This window comes from Siphateles boraxobius, unplaced genomic scaffold, assembly GCF_051911475.1.
Source record: "Siphateles boraxobius isolate OS27281-9 unplaced genomic scaffold, OSU_SipBor_1 8, whole genome shotgun sequence".
Classification (NCBI taxonomy): Eukaryota; Metazoa; Chordata; class Actinopteri; order Cypriniformes; family Leuciscidae; genus Siphateles; species Siphateles boraxobius.
This window is the reverse complement of record NW_027509208.1, coordinates 41,339,642-41,354,896: the sequence shown is the minus strand read 5'-3', so window position 1 is coordinate 41,354,896 and position 15,255 is coordinate 41,339,642. Positions and strand designations below refer to the sequence as shown.

At 38.6% G+C, this 15,255-nt stretch overlaps 1 long non-coding RNA gene across 1 annotated transcript; it reads left to right on the top strand.

Annotated features, from left to right (window-relative positions):
• The first annotated feature begins 7,410 nt into the window (after positions 1-7,410).
• On the top strand, positions 7,411-10,015 carry LOC143729533 (uncharacterized). The gene is made up of 2 exons (XR_013200018.1): positions 7,411-7,467; positions 9,852-10,015. It is a non-coding gene; the product is annotated as an uncharacterized LOC143729533 (long non-coding RNA).
• Positions 10,016-15,255: the final 5,240 nt, after the last annotated feature.

Sequence of the window (15,255 nt, the reverse complement as noted above, 5' to 3'; positions counted from 1 at the left end):
TGCACGGAAAATAACAAGATTTAAGAGGTAATGAGAGTCGAGGACAACAACACACAGCTGCCAGAACCTGCTGTTTCAATCATCTGTTTAAATCTTGATGCTTTATCATGTCTGCTGATGGACAAACTAATACAAGACATTTCACTACTGGGATAAACGTGGTATTCTGACTTTACCAAGCTCAGTTAGGTCAGGCGATATTTAAAAAACAATACGTTTTTAAAAAGTTTTTCAATACGTTTTTTTTTTTAAGTTTTTTAAAGAATATTTATATATGAGATTATTTAATGTTTTTGATAGAAGGCTCGTATTCTCACCAAGGCTGCATTTATTTGATCAAAAATACATTTAAAATTGTGAATTATGATTATAATTTAAAATAACTGTTTTCTATGTGAATATATAGTAAAGTGTAATTTATTCCTGTGATCAAAGCTGAATTTTCAGCATCATTACTCCAGTCTTCAGTGTCACATGATCCTTCAGAAATCATTCTGATATGATGATTTGATGCTCAAGAAAATTTTCTGATTATCAAAGTCATCTTTTGGTGGAAACCGATATTTTTCAGGATTCTTTGATGTTCAGAAAGTTAAAAAAAACAGCATTTATTTGAACTACAAATATTTGTATTTAAATGTCATTAAATCAATTGATTGATCTTTGGACTAATTTAATGCAACATGCTTAATAGAAAATATTAATTTCTTAATAAAAAAAATAATCATACTTGCATTCCATTATTTCGAAGAGCAAATACAAAATTCTGCAGGAAACACAAAAAAAAGGAGTCAAATGATCGATCTAATTTCTGCATCCAGAAATATTCTTAATAATTTTATATCATAAAGTTTATTTGTTGTAATACTTTAAAATAATTTTCTTTTTATTTCCAGGTTTACATTTGATATATATATATAAAATATATACTTTCTCTGTGCCTGTATTGTAAATTGAAATTTTTTCCTGTGATCAAAGCTGAATTTTCAGCATCATTACTCCAGTCTTCAGTGTCACATGATCCTTCAGAAATCATTTATGATGAATTTTCTGATTATCAAAGTCATCTTTTTGTGGAAACTGAGATACATTTTATTTTTCAGGATTCTCTGATGATCAGAAAGTTCAAAAGAACAGCATTTCTTTGAACTAGAAATATTTTGTATTTAAATGTCATTAAACAAATTGATTGATCTTTTGATTAGTTTAAGGCAACATGCTTAGTAGAAATATTAATTTAAAGTTAATTTAGAGTTCAATTTGGTAAAAGTATGGGTACCATGAAGTAATACAATATTTCCATTACATTATTTCGAAATAGCAAATACAAAATTCTGCAGGAAACACATAAAAAAAGACAGAAGTGAAAAGGAGTCAAATGATCAATGATCAATCTAATTTCTGCATCTAGAAATATTCTTAATAATTTTATATCATAAAGTTGATTTGTTGTAATACTTTAAAATAATCTTCTTTTTATTTCCAGGTTTACATTATATGTGTAGGGGAGCGCGGGGCACAACCTAACGCGGGGTTAAATGTAACGCGGACCTTTTACATGGTTAGTCAGGATCAAGCGGGGTGTGTTTCCGCTCTGTTTCTCCTGCTGCCAGAAGACGCTCTCCCGCGAATTTGTGGAAAGTTTTGATAAGATTTCGTGAAGATACTGGACAAAGAGTGTTTTGACACCATGCAATTACATTTTTTCATCATAGTTTTTTTCGGTTTCTGAGTGTGGTGTGTACGTCACCAAATCTAACTTTATCTGACATTAATCACTGTCTTGTTGGCTAAAACATAGCACCGTTTTGAAACATGTCAGCAACTCCTAGCAACTGTTAGCTAGGCTTAAAATATGTTTTACACAGCGGGGTTAGTTGTAGCACAGTGTACAACTAAGCCGCCAAGTGCACAATGATAATCAAATGAAAACGGGAGCCACACAACGTTTCAGGTTTGAGTATTTATTTATATATTTAACTTTGTTGGACTTTCACAAACATTTTTTTTTTAGTTTACTATGCATTGATCACTTGTTTATCCTGTTTTTAATGCAATAAACCATTAAAATGTTTATTTTAAGCTCGTTTTTATTATTTTAACGGTTATTATTAATAATAATAATAATTTCACATGCAGCTGCCACACACAAATGTAATTCAATTGCAATTACAATATTTGATGATTTTATTTATTTGTTTATTTATTGCAAAACTGTGCAGCCCTTTCCTATATCTCTATCCATGATATTGATCCATAACAGAATGATGATTGGATGAGGGATGGATGTATGGATATCTATCTATACAGATGCACAAACAATGTCAAACTATACAGATACAATAGTACTGAATGATGTGTGTTACAACTAACCCCTCTGTCTGTTACAATTAACCCAGCATATGGGGTAAGTTATAACATTTAGACTTCTGTCACTTTCAGTGCAACTGTACGAAAATGTTAGGTCCTAGAAAAAAACTTTGTGTTCATTTGTAGCAGAGATGTGTATGTTGCTTGTGTAAAAAGAAAGATGAATCTCACTTAATTATTTTTTTAATAGTTGATCCAAAACCAAAATGTGTTAGACACACACACACACACACACACACACACACACACACACGATATTCTTAGATAATTCATTACCACATAATCTTCCTGTGTCAGTATTTTACTGTATATGACAGCAGGGACTGATTAGGTCAGCTTTCCATAGGAGGGAAGTTTTCAGGAGAATATAATGCTTTTAAAGCAGAATCATATAGAGTTTGTTTGACACTCGTGGGTTCCCTCGTGGGCCGCTAGAGAGATCTCTGTCAGAGCTGCTCTTATACTGGTCCTGCAAACACACTGCAGCTGCGCACTATTAACTGGAGCTGTGAACGACATCTTATAATGCTTATCGGTCTCAATTACTCAAATACTTTAAATAACTCAACTACTTAATCAGCGAGAGAGTTAATTCTTTAACGTCTCACTCACTTCTGTGCTGTTTTCTGCCATGTCAAAACAGTTCTTCCAAATGAGGACTGTAAGATCATGAAACTTAAATCAATGTCGTTACTTAAAGCAGTTAAAGCTTTAGATCAGATTTTTTTTAAATCAGTGATTAATATTTAGATTTGAGTTAATATTGCTAATAAAAATATTAGATCAGAAATATGTGCCTCAAGATTACTTGCTTAATTAAATTTAAAGTTATTTTAATTATTTTAAATTTATATTTTTAATTTTACATACATACAAAAATGTCATTTTTGCAATAATTAACATTTTAATTAAAAATTATAAAATATTAGATAATACATGCTACTTAAATTTGAAATTTGTGCCTTTGCTGTAGATTACTTAATGGTTGTTCATATAGTTAAGGATAAAAATTGCAATAATTAATATTTAGATTTTAAATAAAACTGTTTTATATATATTAACTTATACATGCTAAAAAATGTTAAATTAGAAATATGTGTGTCATGTCACATGAAATGATTAAAAAATCTATTTCTTGCCATAATATTTAAATTTTAATTAAAAATATTGAAATATAAATTCTAATTTAACATGTTTGGTTAAACAATATGTTAAATTAGAAATATGTGCCGCCTATTTCCAACCCCTAAACAAAATTATATTTCAATGCCACCATTTGTTTTAGGCCAAATAATAAAAAGTAACGGAGCGAATAAGAGTTTTTCACGCACCCACCCAAAATCCTCGTTTTCCTTAAACATGTTAAAAGTCTAGCAGAAATGATGAGGGTCACTTTTCCAGTAACAAAAAGGATCAGATTTCTGGTCCAGCATGGAAATAACGGTGTGTGACGGCCAGAGTCTCCATGATGTTAACACACTCACCAGACAAGCACAAGAGGAGGGAAAAGAGAGAGAGAGAGAGAGAGAGAGAGAGATCAGAGAGAGAGAGAGAGAGAGAGAGAGAGAGAGAGAGAGAGAGAGAGAGAGAGATCAGAGAGAGAGAGAGAGAGATCAGAGAGAGAGAGAGAGAGAGAGAGAGAGAGAGAGAGAGAGAGAGAGAGAGAGATCAGAGAGAGAGAGAGAGAGATCAGAGAGAGAGAGAGAGAGAGAGAGAGAGAGAGAGAGAGAGAGAGAGAGAGAGAGAGAGAGAGATCAGAGAGAGAGAGAGAGAGAGAGAGAGAGAGAGAGAGAGAGAGAGAGACAGAGAGAGAGAGAGAGAGAGAGAGATCAGAGAGAGAGAGAGAGAGAGAGAGAGAGAGAGACAGAGAGAGAGAGAGAGAGAGAGAGAGAGAGAGAGAGATCAGAGAGAGAGAGAGAGAGAGAGGGAGAGAGAGAGAGAGAGAGTGAGAGAGAGAGAGAGAGAGAGGGAGAGAGAGAGAGAGAGAGAGAGAGAGAGAGAGAGAGATCAGAGATCAGAGAGAGAGGAGAGAGATCAGAGAGATCAGAGAGAGAGAGAGAGAGAGAGAGAGAGAGAGAGAGAGAGAGAGAGAGAGATCACAGAGAGAGAAGATCAGAGAGATCAGAGAGATCAGAGAGAGAGGGAGAGAGAGAGAGAGAGAGAGAGATCAGAGAGAGAGAGAGAGAGAGATCAGAGAGAGAGAGAGAGAGAGGAGAGAGATCAGAGAGAGGAGAGATCAGAGAGAGAGAGAGAGAGAGAGATCAGAGAGAGATCAGAGAGAGAGAGAGAGGAGAGAGAGAGAGAGGAGAGAGAGAGAGAGAGAGAGAGGAGAGAGACGAAGAGAGAGAGAGAGAGAGACAGAGAGAGAGACAGAGAGAGATCAGAGAGAGATCAGAGAGAGAGAGAGAGAGAGAGAGAGAGGATCAGAGAGAGAGAGGAGAGAGAGAGAGAGAGAGAGAGAGAGAGAGATCAGAGAGAGGAGAGAGAGAGATCAGAGAGAGAGACAGAGAGAGATCAGAGAGAGATCAGAGAGAGAGAGAGAGAGAGAGAGAGAGAGATCAGAGAGAGAGAGAGAGAGAGAGAGAGAGAGAGAGAGAGAGAGAGAGAGAGAGAGAGAGATCAGAGAGAGAGAGAGAGAGATCAGAGAGAGAGACAGAGAGAGATCAGAGAGAGATCAGAGAGAGAGAGAGAGAGAGAGAGAGAGATCAGAGAGAGAGAGAGAGAGAGCATAAATAAATATTATTTATGCATAATATTGAAATGTTTTTTTTGTTTGTTTTTTTGTTTTTATTGTTCACTTTTATGTATCTACATTATATGTTTATGACTATGCTTTGGCAATATTGTGCTACTTTACACAGTCATGCCAATAAAAGCTCAATTGAATTGAATTGAATTGAATTGAGAGAGAGATCAGAGAGAGAGAGAGAGAGAGAGAGAGAGAGAGAGAGAGATCAGAGAGAGAGAGAGAGAGAGAGAGAGAGAGAGAGAGAGAGAGAGAGAGAGAGAGAGAGAGAGAGAGAGAGAGAGAGAGAGAGAGAGAGAGAGATCAGAGAAGAGAGAGAGAGAGAGAGGAGAGAGAGAGAGAGAGAGAGAGAGAGAGAGAGAGAGAGAGAGAGAGAGAGAGAGAGAGAGAGAGAGAGCTGCAAACATACAGCGATGGTTTCCTGAACCACCTGAGCTTTTTCACACCAGACCGTTTAATACTGCAGGAAAACTGCCGGTGGATCATCGTCCCAACACACAGAGAGCGCAGCACATCAACGGAAACCCACGGAAAACCTGTAAAGAACATAATCAGACCATATTTCAAAAAATGAAGGCAAGGCGAGCTTATTTACACAGCACTTTTCATACATAATGGCCATTCAAAGTGCTTTACATAAAAGTGATTAAAAATAACTATAAAAGGCCTATAATAAATGAATAATAAATATAAATAATACAAAATAAGAAGAATAAAGGAAATAATTATTTGTAATAATAAATTGCATAAAGTATAATTTTTGAATTTATTGACATTTAAGCATGCCCTCATTCGAATTACTGTAATGGAGAATGTAAAAAAAAAAAGGAACTAAAATATAAATAATTATAATGAAAAAATAATTAAAATATAAATATTATAATTAAAATAATTAAAAAAGGTAACACTTTACAGTAAGGTTTCATTAGTTAACTTAAGTTAATGCATTAGTTGATATTAACTAACAATGAGCAATACATTTGTTACGGTGTTTATTAATCTGTTAATAATTGCTATAGTTAGTTAATAAAAATACAGCTGTTCATTGATTGTTAATGTCGGCTCAGGTTAATTAAATAATATTAACAGATATAACTTTTGATTTAAATAATGTAATGTTAAATAATAATTGTTGAAAGCTGATAAAAGATTAATAAATGCTTTAGAAGGGTTTTTCACTGTTAGGGCCGGTTCACTCAGTGCAACAACAACAAAAGGTCTAGAGACGCGTTTTAAAAGTTGAATATTTAACTGGAGCACAGCGTTTTTAAGATGGCGTTTCATGCATGAGATGCGAGACAGTTAAAGACATCCGTCTAGCGCGTGTTTACATTGAAAAACAATTAAAAATTAGCGCAGTGGAATGGAAAAAAGACTTCATGTTAGTTAATGTTAAATATTGACAGCGAATTAAAGCACTAGTTCACTCCACAATTAAAGTTCTTCAGTCGAATGAGATTAAGATTTCCAGGATTGTATTTTCTCCATATAGTGACTTCAATGTTCAACAGTTTAAAGGTCCAAATATGAGTTTCAGTGCAGCTTCAAAGTCTCGACACGATCCCAGCCGAGGATTAGGAGTCTTATCTAGACAAATAATAAACATTTATATACTTTTTAACCACAAATGCTATCGCTTGACTTAGGAGAAAGTACCGACAGACTAAGTCAAACGGCCTTTACAACAGGAACAAAAAAGGTAAAACAATGATGTCGGATGATTTTGAAGTTGGAAAAACCTCCTTCTCCACACTTGTAAACACTATCGGTACTTACGCCTACATCAAGCTTGACCTTTCCAACGTGATTACATCAGGCGTGAGGTCGTGGAGCTGCTGCGAGACAAGCACACTGATAAAAATGATTTTGTGGTGAAGTACATTTACATGAAAAAGTTAGTTCAGGCAAGAATTAAAACAAATATTTGTACTCAATTCAATCGTGTATAAATGAAAGCGTAAACGTTATAAAATCAAGTAAAAATACTCTACTTTTCCGATACTGGTGTTCCCATCATGCACCGGGTGTCATGATTCTGCCATCATGTCCGTGATTCTCTTAGTATTGCGGCAGGATCATGACAGACCCATGTTCTGTGTGCAAGCACATGGCCTTGTGTTTTGGTCATGTGCTTGTGTTGTCTCGTCTCTTAAACCCGCCCCCTTGTTATCCTGATTCAGTCATTATTGCTTTACCCGTGTCACCTGTTATGTCTTGATTAGTCTCCTTATTTAATCACCTTGTGTTTGCTGTCTTGTGTCGGTTCATTGCCAAATGTTACCTGTGAGTATTCTGTGGAAAGTCTTGTCATTGAAAGTTGTTGTTAGTAGTCATTGTTAGTATTATACAAAGTGTTGTTTGTTTCTTGTTCAGTCATTATCTAGTCTTGTCAGTCTTATATCCCTTGTTTCGTCTGTTTTGCCCCCTCGTGGGTTTTGTTTTCCTGTTTTGTCCCAATAAACCCTGAGTTCATTGTACACCGTCTGCGTTTGGGTTCATCTCCGTGCACAGCCGTGACAGAATGAACCGACCCACATCGAACCCAGCGGACAGTATGTCCTCGCCCGTCAAGTGCCAGACGGACCCTAAAGGTTGGTGGTACCAGGCCATCGCTGACGCTAAGAGGGGCAAACTCCCGATTCCCGCTCAGGGACAGCTATCGGTAAGGGAGTATGCCCGGGTCGCGAACGAGAGGAGGTTCTTCCTGCCGGAGATCCTCCTAAACCGCTACCTCGTCGCTGGTCTCAACTCCCCTCCACCCCTGGCCGAATGGGAGGAGTTGGTGACCCGTCCGTTCATGGAGATGGTGGATCGTTTATCTCGGAGAGAGTCACAGACACCCACAAGCTCACCATCCGCCCAGCTGCCCGTGATCTCGGAGGGTCGTGTTTTGGCTGTGGTCACCCTTGGGGACCAGGCCCATGCCGCTTCAGTCCCTGAGGCATCATCTCCGCCCACCAGTCTCTGCAGCAAACGGGGAAGACACGCCTCGTGGGAGTCCGCTTCGGAGTCATCCGCTACAGAGGCAGCGCAGTCTGAGGCTGCCCTTCCTGGGCTAGTTGTGGTCCCTGTCGAGCTTCCCCAACCAGCCATGAGTCCAGCTATTGCGTCTGCTCCCCGACCGAAGAAGAAGAAGAGGAGGAGGGGAGCCTCTGGTCTGTTTTCGTCCCCAGTGTCTGCAAGCGCTGTTCCAGAGCCCGCTACTGCAAGCGCTGTTCCAGAGCCCGCTACTGCAAGCACTGTTCCAGAGCCCGCTACTGCAAGCGCCGTCCATGACCCCGCCTCAGCTAGCGCCGTCCTAGAGCCCGCTGAGAGAGTTGCGGCCGATCTAGCCGCTAAGGAGGTTCTGCGAGCAGTTTCGGCTCGTCAGGAGATGCCCATCTTCCTTGCTGCAAAGACCCTGTCAGAATACTTGTCATGTCTCATCAAGATCCTTGATGTCCCTGTCCGTCCTGTCTCGCCCTCAGTCCCAGTATCCGCCGCCGAGAGCGCGGCACCCGAACCCGCCGCCGAGAGCGCTGCACCCGAGCCTGTCGTCGAGAGCGCTGCACCCGAGCCTGTCGCCGAGAGCGCTGCACCCGAGCCTGTCGCCGAGAGCGCTGCACCCGAGCCTGTCGCCGAGAGCGCTGCACCCGAGCCTGTCGCCGAGAGCGCTGCACCCGAGCCTGTCGCCGAGAGCGCTGCACCCGAGCCTGTCGCCGAGAGCGCTGCACCCGAGCCTGTCGCCGAGAGCGCTGCACCCGAGCCTGTCGCCGAGAGCGCTGCACCCGAGCCTGTCGCCGAGAGCGCTGCACCCGAGCCTGTCGCCGAGAGCGCTGCACCCGAGCCTGTCGCCGAGAGCGCTGCACCCACGCCTGTCGCCGAGAGCGCAGCACCCACGCCTGTCGCCGAGAGCGCAGCAACCACGCCAGTCGCCGAGAGCGCTACAGTCGACGCCTCTCCAGAGTCGGAGGTGATGAGTCTCACCTCTTCTTGGGGAAGCCTTGACTCTTCAAGTAATACTGTTCCCGTTCCTGCTTCCTCTTCCCCTGTCAGTTCCCGTGTCTCCGTTTCGTCTCCCGCTGCTGCTGTCTCCACTGCCCCCGGACTCCCGTTTGTTTCCCCCGTCATGGCTCAACCCAGGACCGTTTCTCCCTCTACCCACACCACTCCACCCAAGTCCGTTCGGACCCCCCGTCCTAAGCCCACACCCCGTAGTCCCAAGATCACTGTCCCGCCTACCCACCCTGGACCCTCGCTCAAAGACTTTGTTGTCCCTCCGCCTCCCCTTCCTTGTTTATTATTTTTGATGTTCCACCCCAATCCTGTCATTGTTTACTCTTGTATGCCCTTGTTATTATTTGTCATGTTTTGTTGGGTCGTGTCTATGTCTCAGTCAGTCTTGTCCCGTGTTTGATGTCTCCTTGGGGAGCGTCTGGAAGCCGCTCCTTAAGGAGGGGGTTCTGTCATGATTCTGCCATCATGTCCGTGATTCTCTTAGTATTGCGGCAGGATCATGACAGACCCATGTTCTGTGTGCAAGCACATGGCCTTGTGTTTTGGTCATGTGCTTGTGTTGTCTCGTCTCTTAAACCCGCCCCCTTGTTATCCTGATTCAGTCATTATTGCTTTACCCGTGTCACCTGTTATGTCTTGATTAGTCTCCTTATTTAATCACCTTGTGTTTGCTGTCTTGTGTCGGTTCATTGCCAAATGTTACCTGTGAGTATTCTGTGGAAAGTCTTGTCATTGAAAGTTGTTGTTAGTAGTCATTGTTAGTATTATACAAAGTGTTGTTTGTTTCTTGTTCAGTCATTATCTAGTCTTGTCAGTCTTATATCCCTTGTTTCGTCTGTTTTGCCCCCTCGTGGGTTTTGTTTTCCTGTTTTGTCCCAATAAACCCTGAGTTCATTGTACACCGTCTGCGTTTGGGTTCATCTCCGTGCACAGCCGTGACACCGGGTCTTGAATTAATAATGAGGTTGATTTTTCACCTTTTTCCAGCTGTATTTACACTGTTTATCATTGCTTTTGTTTTAAGGATAAGTAACTTTCCATTTTGTGACATTTGGAGTAAATTTTCTACTCAAAATGACACATTCAAATGCAAAAACGACCCATCAAATGTTACAGTCATTGTGTATTATCTACCAAGTCTCGAGGTCTCTGCGTTCACATGATTTCTGAAATATAGAAACGGTGTCTCACACAAAATCTATTGTATTAATTACTTCGATGTTTCTTAGTAAAGCATATACTTTAAAAGTGTGGTTTAATTCAATGTTATATTGTTTGAGTGAAATGTATTGCAAAGGAACTAAATAGATATTACTCAACCTTTTACTAGCCAAGTTAAAATTTCTTATTTTCTTTGTTATTTTCATTTAAGTTAGTTAAGTAGAGTTTACTTAATTCCATATGTGAAATTTACTTAAAAAATATTCAATATTTTATACCTCTATAATATTGCAATACCTCTGCTTAATTTCATCTGTATTTATTGGTCTACATGTCGAAACAAACACTGTATTGTCTTACTTTTATTAATCTCTCTGTTTGGAAAAACATCAATAAAAATAAATAATCTAAAAAAATATTCGTGCAAAAACTTGCCAAAGAAAAATTAAGTAAATTTTACTTATTGTTTTTTTCAATGCATTTGTGGTCAAAAAGTATATAAATGTAAATTTTTTTAATAAAATGAGCGATGGTTTGTCTTATTAAGACTCTTAATCCTCGTCTGGGATCGTGTCGAGACTTTGAAGCTGCACTGAAACTCGGACGTTTAAACTGTTGGACCCCATTAAAGTCACTATAAGGAGAAAAATCCTGCAATGTTTTCCTCAAAAATCTTCATTTCTTTCCGACTGAAGAAAGAAAGACATCAACATCTTGAATGACATGGGGGAGAGTAAATGATCAGGAAATCTGAAACCTAATTGTAATTCTCCATTTGTTTTTCTTTTGATTTCTGGGTGAAATGTGACCTGGACATGTTTACGTTTACCCTTCAATCGGCCCTGTATAATTAGTTGTTAACTAACTGAACTTGTTAAAGAGCAAGATAAACCGAGGGAATAGTGTGTGTGTGTGTGTGTGTGTGTGTGTGTGTGTGTGTGTGTGTGTGTGTGTGTGTGTGTGTGTGTGTGTGTGTGTGTGTGTGTGTGTGAAGTCTTTTAAGGGTTAGCACTCTTTGCTAATGGATTTGCGGTAGTGAGTTATTCACAGTCTTAATGAGCTGTAATAAAACGCGTGGCGGGTGAGCAGAGCCGAGGGTTTCGTGTTTCAGCGCCACAGTCATACTGAAGGGAAATTCCCCCACAATGCACACGCTAAACTGCTCACAGTCATACTGAAGGGAAATTCCCCCACAATGCACACGCTAAACTGCTCTTTGATTACTTAATTCATTAACCAAGTAAACTAAATCACATTCAGCGTGAGCAAATAAGGATGTGACCACATCCAGGTCATCCTAGGCTCGGACACATGATGGATACTCTTTCAAACCATTAAATCGCCCCATCATGCTATTTTAAAGGTTCCTAATTATTTTGAAGTCTCCAATAAAAGATTTACAAGGTCAAAAACATTTTAATTTTCTCATTATATACATTCATACACCTCATTTCTCAATACAATTTATTCGAAGAATCTGTCTTTAAGCCCCGCCTCTCCGAGAGCTGCTCTGCTCTGATTGGTCAAACGGCCCAGTCTGTTGTGATTGGTCGACTGCTTTTAGCGCATGTCAGAAACTAAACGCTCATTAGCATATCTGAATTTCAGCTTTTTCTCAGTGTTTGGTACACAGTGATACGAACAGTAACGATGGAGTCGGTTTTACCGTATCAATTCGAGTCTCATCCTTTTGACTGGCATTATGCAAATTTGTTACATTGTCACGTAGGTTTGTAAGACTGGAGTTACTGACGACTCATTTCAACAGTTCAGAATCAAATCTATCTTTTAGGAGACTTGGTTTATTTTTTCTACCCAAATCCTGGGTTGAGGATTTTGGGTCAATTTTTTCAGTGTTTGGGTAGTTTTTAATGTTACCCTGCTCCTGGGTCAGACATAACAACACAATGTTTGGGTAGTTTTTGTGTTACACTGCTCCTGGATCAGACATGACATAACCCAGGGGTTGAGTTATTCATTACAGGCTTTTTGCTACCTCTATAGGAGAGAGCAGTGCGGCTCCATCAAATTGTTGCATGTCTTCGGTAGAATAGAGGCTTGTGTACATTTTATTTTTATTTCTAAAAATAACTTCATTGTTCTGTATATTGTTTATAATCCGTAAACATTAATTCAGGTATGAAGTATAAAATTAAAAAAAAAAAAAGCTAGTATTATAGTAAAAATTAATCAACCCATTATGCTGGGTTAAATAAACAACCCTATTTGCTTGGTAAAATGAACCCAACATGTGTTCTGTCCTATAAATAGCTAGCCCAAGAGTTGAAAACAACCCAGATTGGGTTGTTATTAACCAAGTGTTATTTAGAGCGTAACTTTATTTGACCTTTAAAAATATACATTCACAAATAGCTATATTACACACTGCATGAAAGGTAACATTCGAAAGAGCACAATAGGAACACTTTAACAGGGACTGCGTAAAGCCAGAAACATATGAAACACAGAATATGAATTCTTGGTCAATGCATTGAATATTGTGGTGGTAGCAATTTACTCAAGCGGTTAAAGTTTCCTTCAAATATCTGTGCCATTAAACCGGATATGTTATTCTGCATAAGGTATGTTTCAGGGCTCACTGCAGGGAGAATGGTTGAATTTCCCGCAAACATCCACCCTTCAAACACTACGTGTGTGTCTGTGATTAATACCTCATGACAATTTAATGGAGAAACATATAGTCTGGCACCCACCAGCTACTTTCATAAGTAAATAAGCCCCATTAACACCATATGGTAGCAATGCCACACAAGGCGATTGGCTCAACTTGAACTTAATCACACTCACATAAGTCAAGGCGGGAAACATCCTCAAGGTAGCAATTTCAGAGTCACATGAACGACGTATTTCATTATAGCTTTAAAAGTAAACCCATGGTCAGTTAATCTCCTGCCAGCTGCTCAAGGGGGTTTTGCACTGGAAAAGAAACTGTGGGGAACACAGAAATAACTGTTCACTTAATTACAGTGTAAAGTCTGTCATTTCTCGTCATAGTATAGAAATCACTCACAGTTAATCACCGTTTTCATCCTCGTTACACATTGAGCACATTAATTAGAAGCAATAAAGTGTGAAATGTCGACAAATTAGCTCTAAAAAGGCTGTTTGTAGAACATGAGAATCAAAAGTGATTGATTTTCAAATTATACTTTAATTTAAAAATTAGATTACAATTAGATATAATTTTATATATATATATATACACGAAATATATTATATAAATGAAAAACAAAAATTAAAAAATAATCTTAATAATAATGATAATTATAATAAATTATATTATATTTTATTTAAATATTTTGGTAACACTTTCAATGAAGACAATGCTTATAATGAATTATAGCTCTATATATACTAATTTAAAAGCAAGTATTACTATTTTATAGTTTATAATTTATAAATACATTTATGAAGACTCATTAACACAGATACTGCATTATAATTATTATTATTATAATTACTTAGTCATGCATTTGCTTTTTCAATTCACATGTTCATAATCCATCATACACTGGGTATGATATGATTCGTATGATTCCATAGTAATTCAGATTTATATCTGTCAAAGTGAATATATTGTTATTAATAGCCAGGTTGTGTTCTTATAAATACTTATTGTGAGTGATAATACAGTAACTAACCTCTATAAAGGCATCATTGATGGCTTTAATTAAAGTGAAAACAGGATGCAAATGTCAAGACATCATGAAGATGTGCTCATTATACATTTTAAGTAGTTTACTTGTAAATGTAACTAATTAAAGCTGCAGTCCGTAACTTTTTTGGGTTAAAAATGATCTAAAATGATATTTTTTGAGCAAGTACATAACCAGCTAGTGTTCAAAACTCTCTGCTTGCCGTAGCTCGATTCAAAACGGTAAGCTTGTAATAATGTCTTTAATTCCAGTGTTACTGGTGGATTTCCGTGGGAAATTCGAACATGTCTTTGCATCATAACGTCAAATACATAAATTTGTACAAATAAAAAAGGGGTCTCGGCTAGTAGGCTATGAGTGTGAGGATGTTGGAGGTGGAGATTTATAACGTTTTCTCACAGCACTTGATATAATTAAACTTATCAATTTGATGGCGGATCCAGAAAAGTTCAAACGACAATCACCAACTGGAGATTCTCCCGCTGTAAAACGCAAAAGACTTCGGACTTCGGAGTGGCTACAGAAAAAAAGAGACTGCAACCGGCCCATGTGAAAACAAGGATAATATCGGAAGGGCATTAAATGTCACGCAATGCTGATGTTGTAAACATTAACAAATTGAGAACAAAGTATAATTTGCACGGTTTGACGTGATATGATAAGCGATCGTTAGATTTAATCAGCATGATTTACTGCAATGCTTTTTTTCCCTTAGTTGTTCAGAACAGAAGTTGATGTTGCTTACTTGTTCAGACGATATTTTCCGGTGAAAATTCTTATGTTGGTCATACTTCCAAAAAGTATAATCTTTGCTGCCGAATGCCAGTATCCAGACCGGATTCATCCGCGCTGTGCCGTGCCGAGGCACAACCCACGTAAAGTTGATAATTCCGCGAATAACCGCAATTGCAGATTTCAAACAGAGATGGCGACAAAGAGGAAAAACTACGGACTGCAGCTTTAACCCTAGTGTTATGTTTGGATTATGTTCTGGATATTGGATTTTCTTGTTGTTGGAAATACTGGTTAACCTTTGTTTTTTTTCTTGATATTTTGTGACTTTTTTTCATTTATCATGATGAACATGCATGCAAAGTTTCAACATGCTGATGTGTTTTGACATATACAAACAAAATTACTATTACGTTTGTGATGTTCGCGGGTCAATATGACCCATCATAGACAGCCATTCAAAAGCAACTGTACAGACACAAAATAAAAACATTTATTTTCTGCATGTCAGGGCACTTCAACTCCAGTTTTAACGTGCATGTGTATCTAAAAGTGCTCTAACCCTAGCCAAAC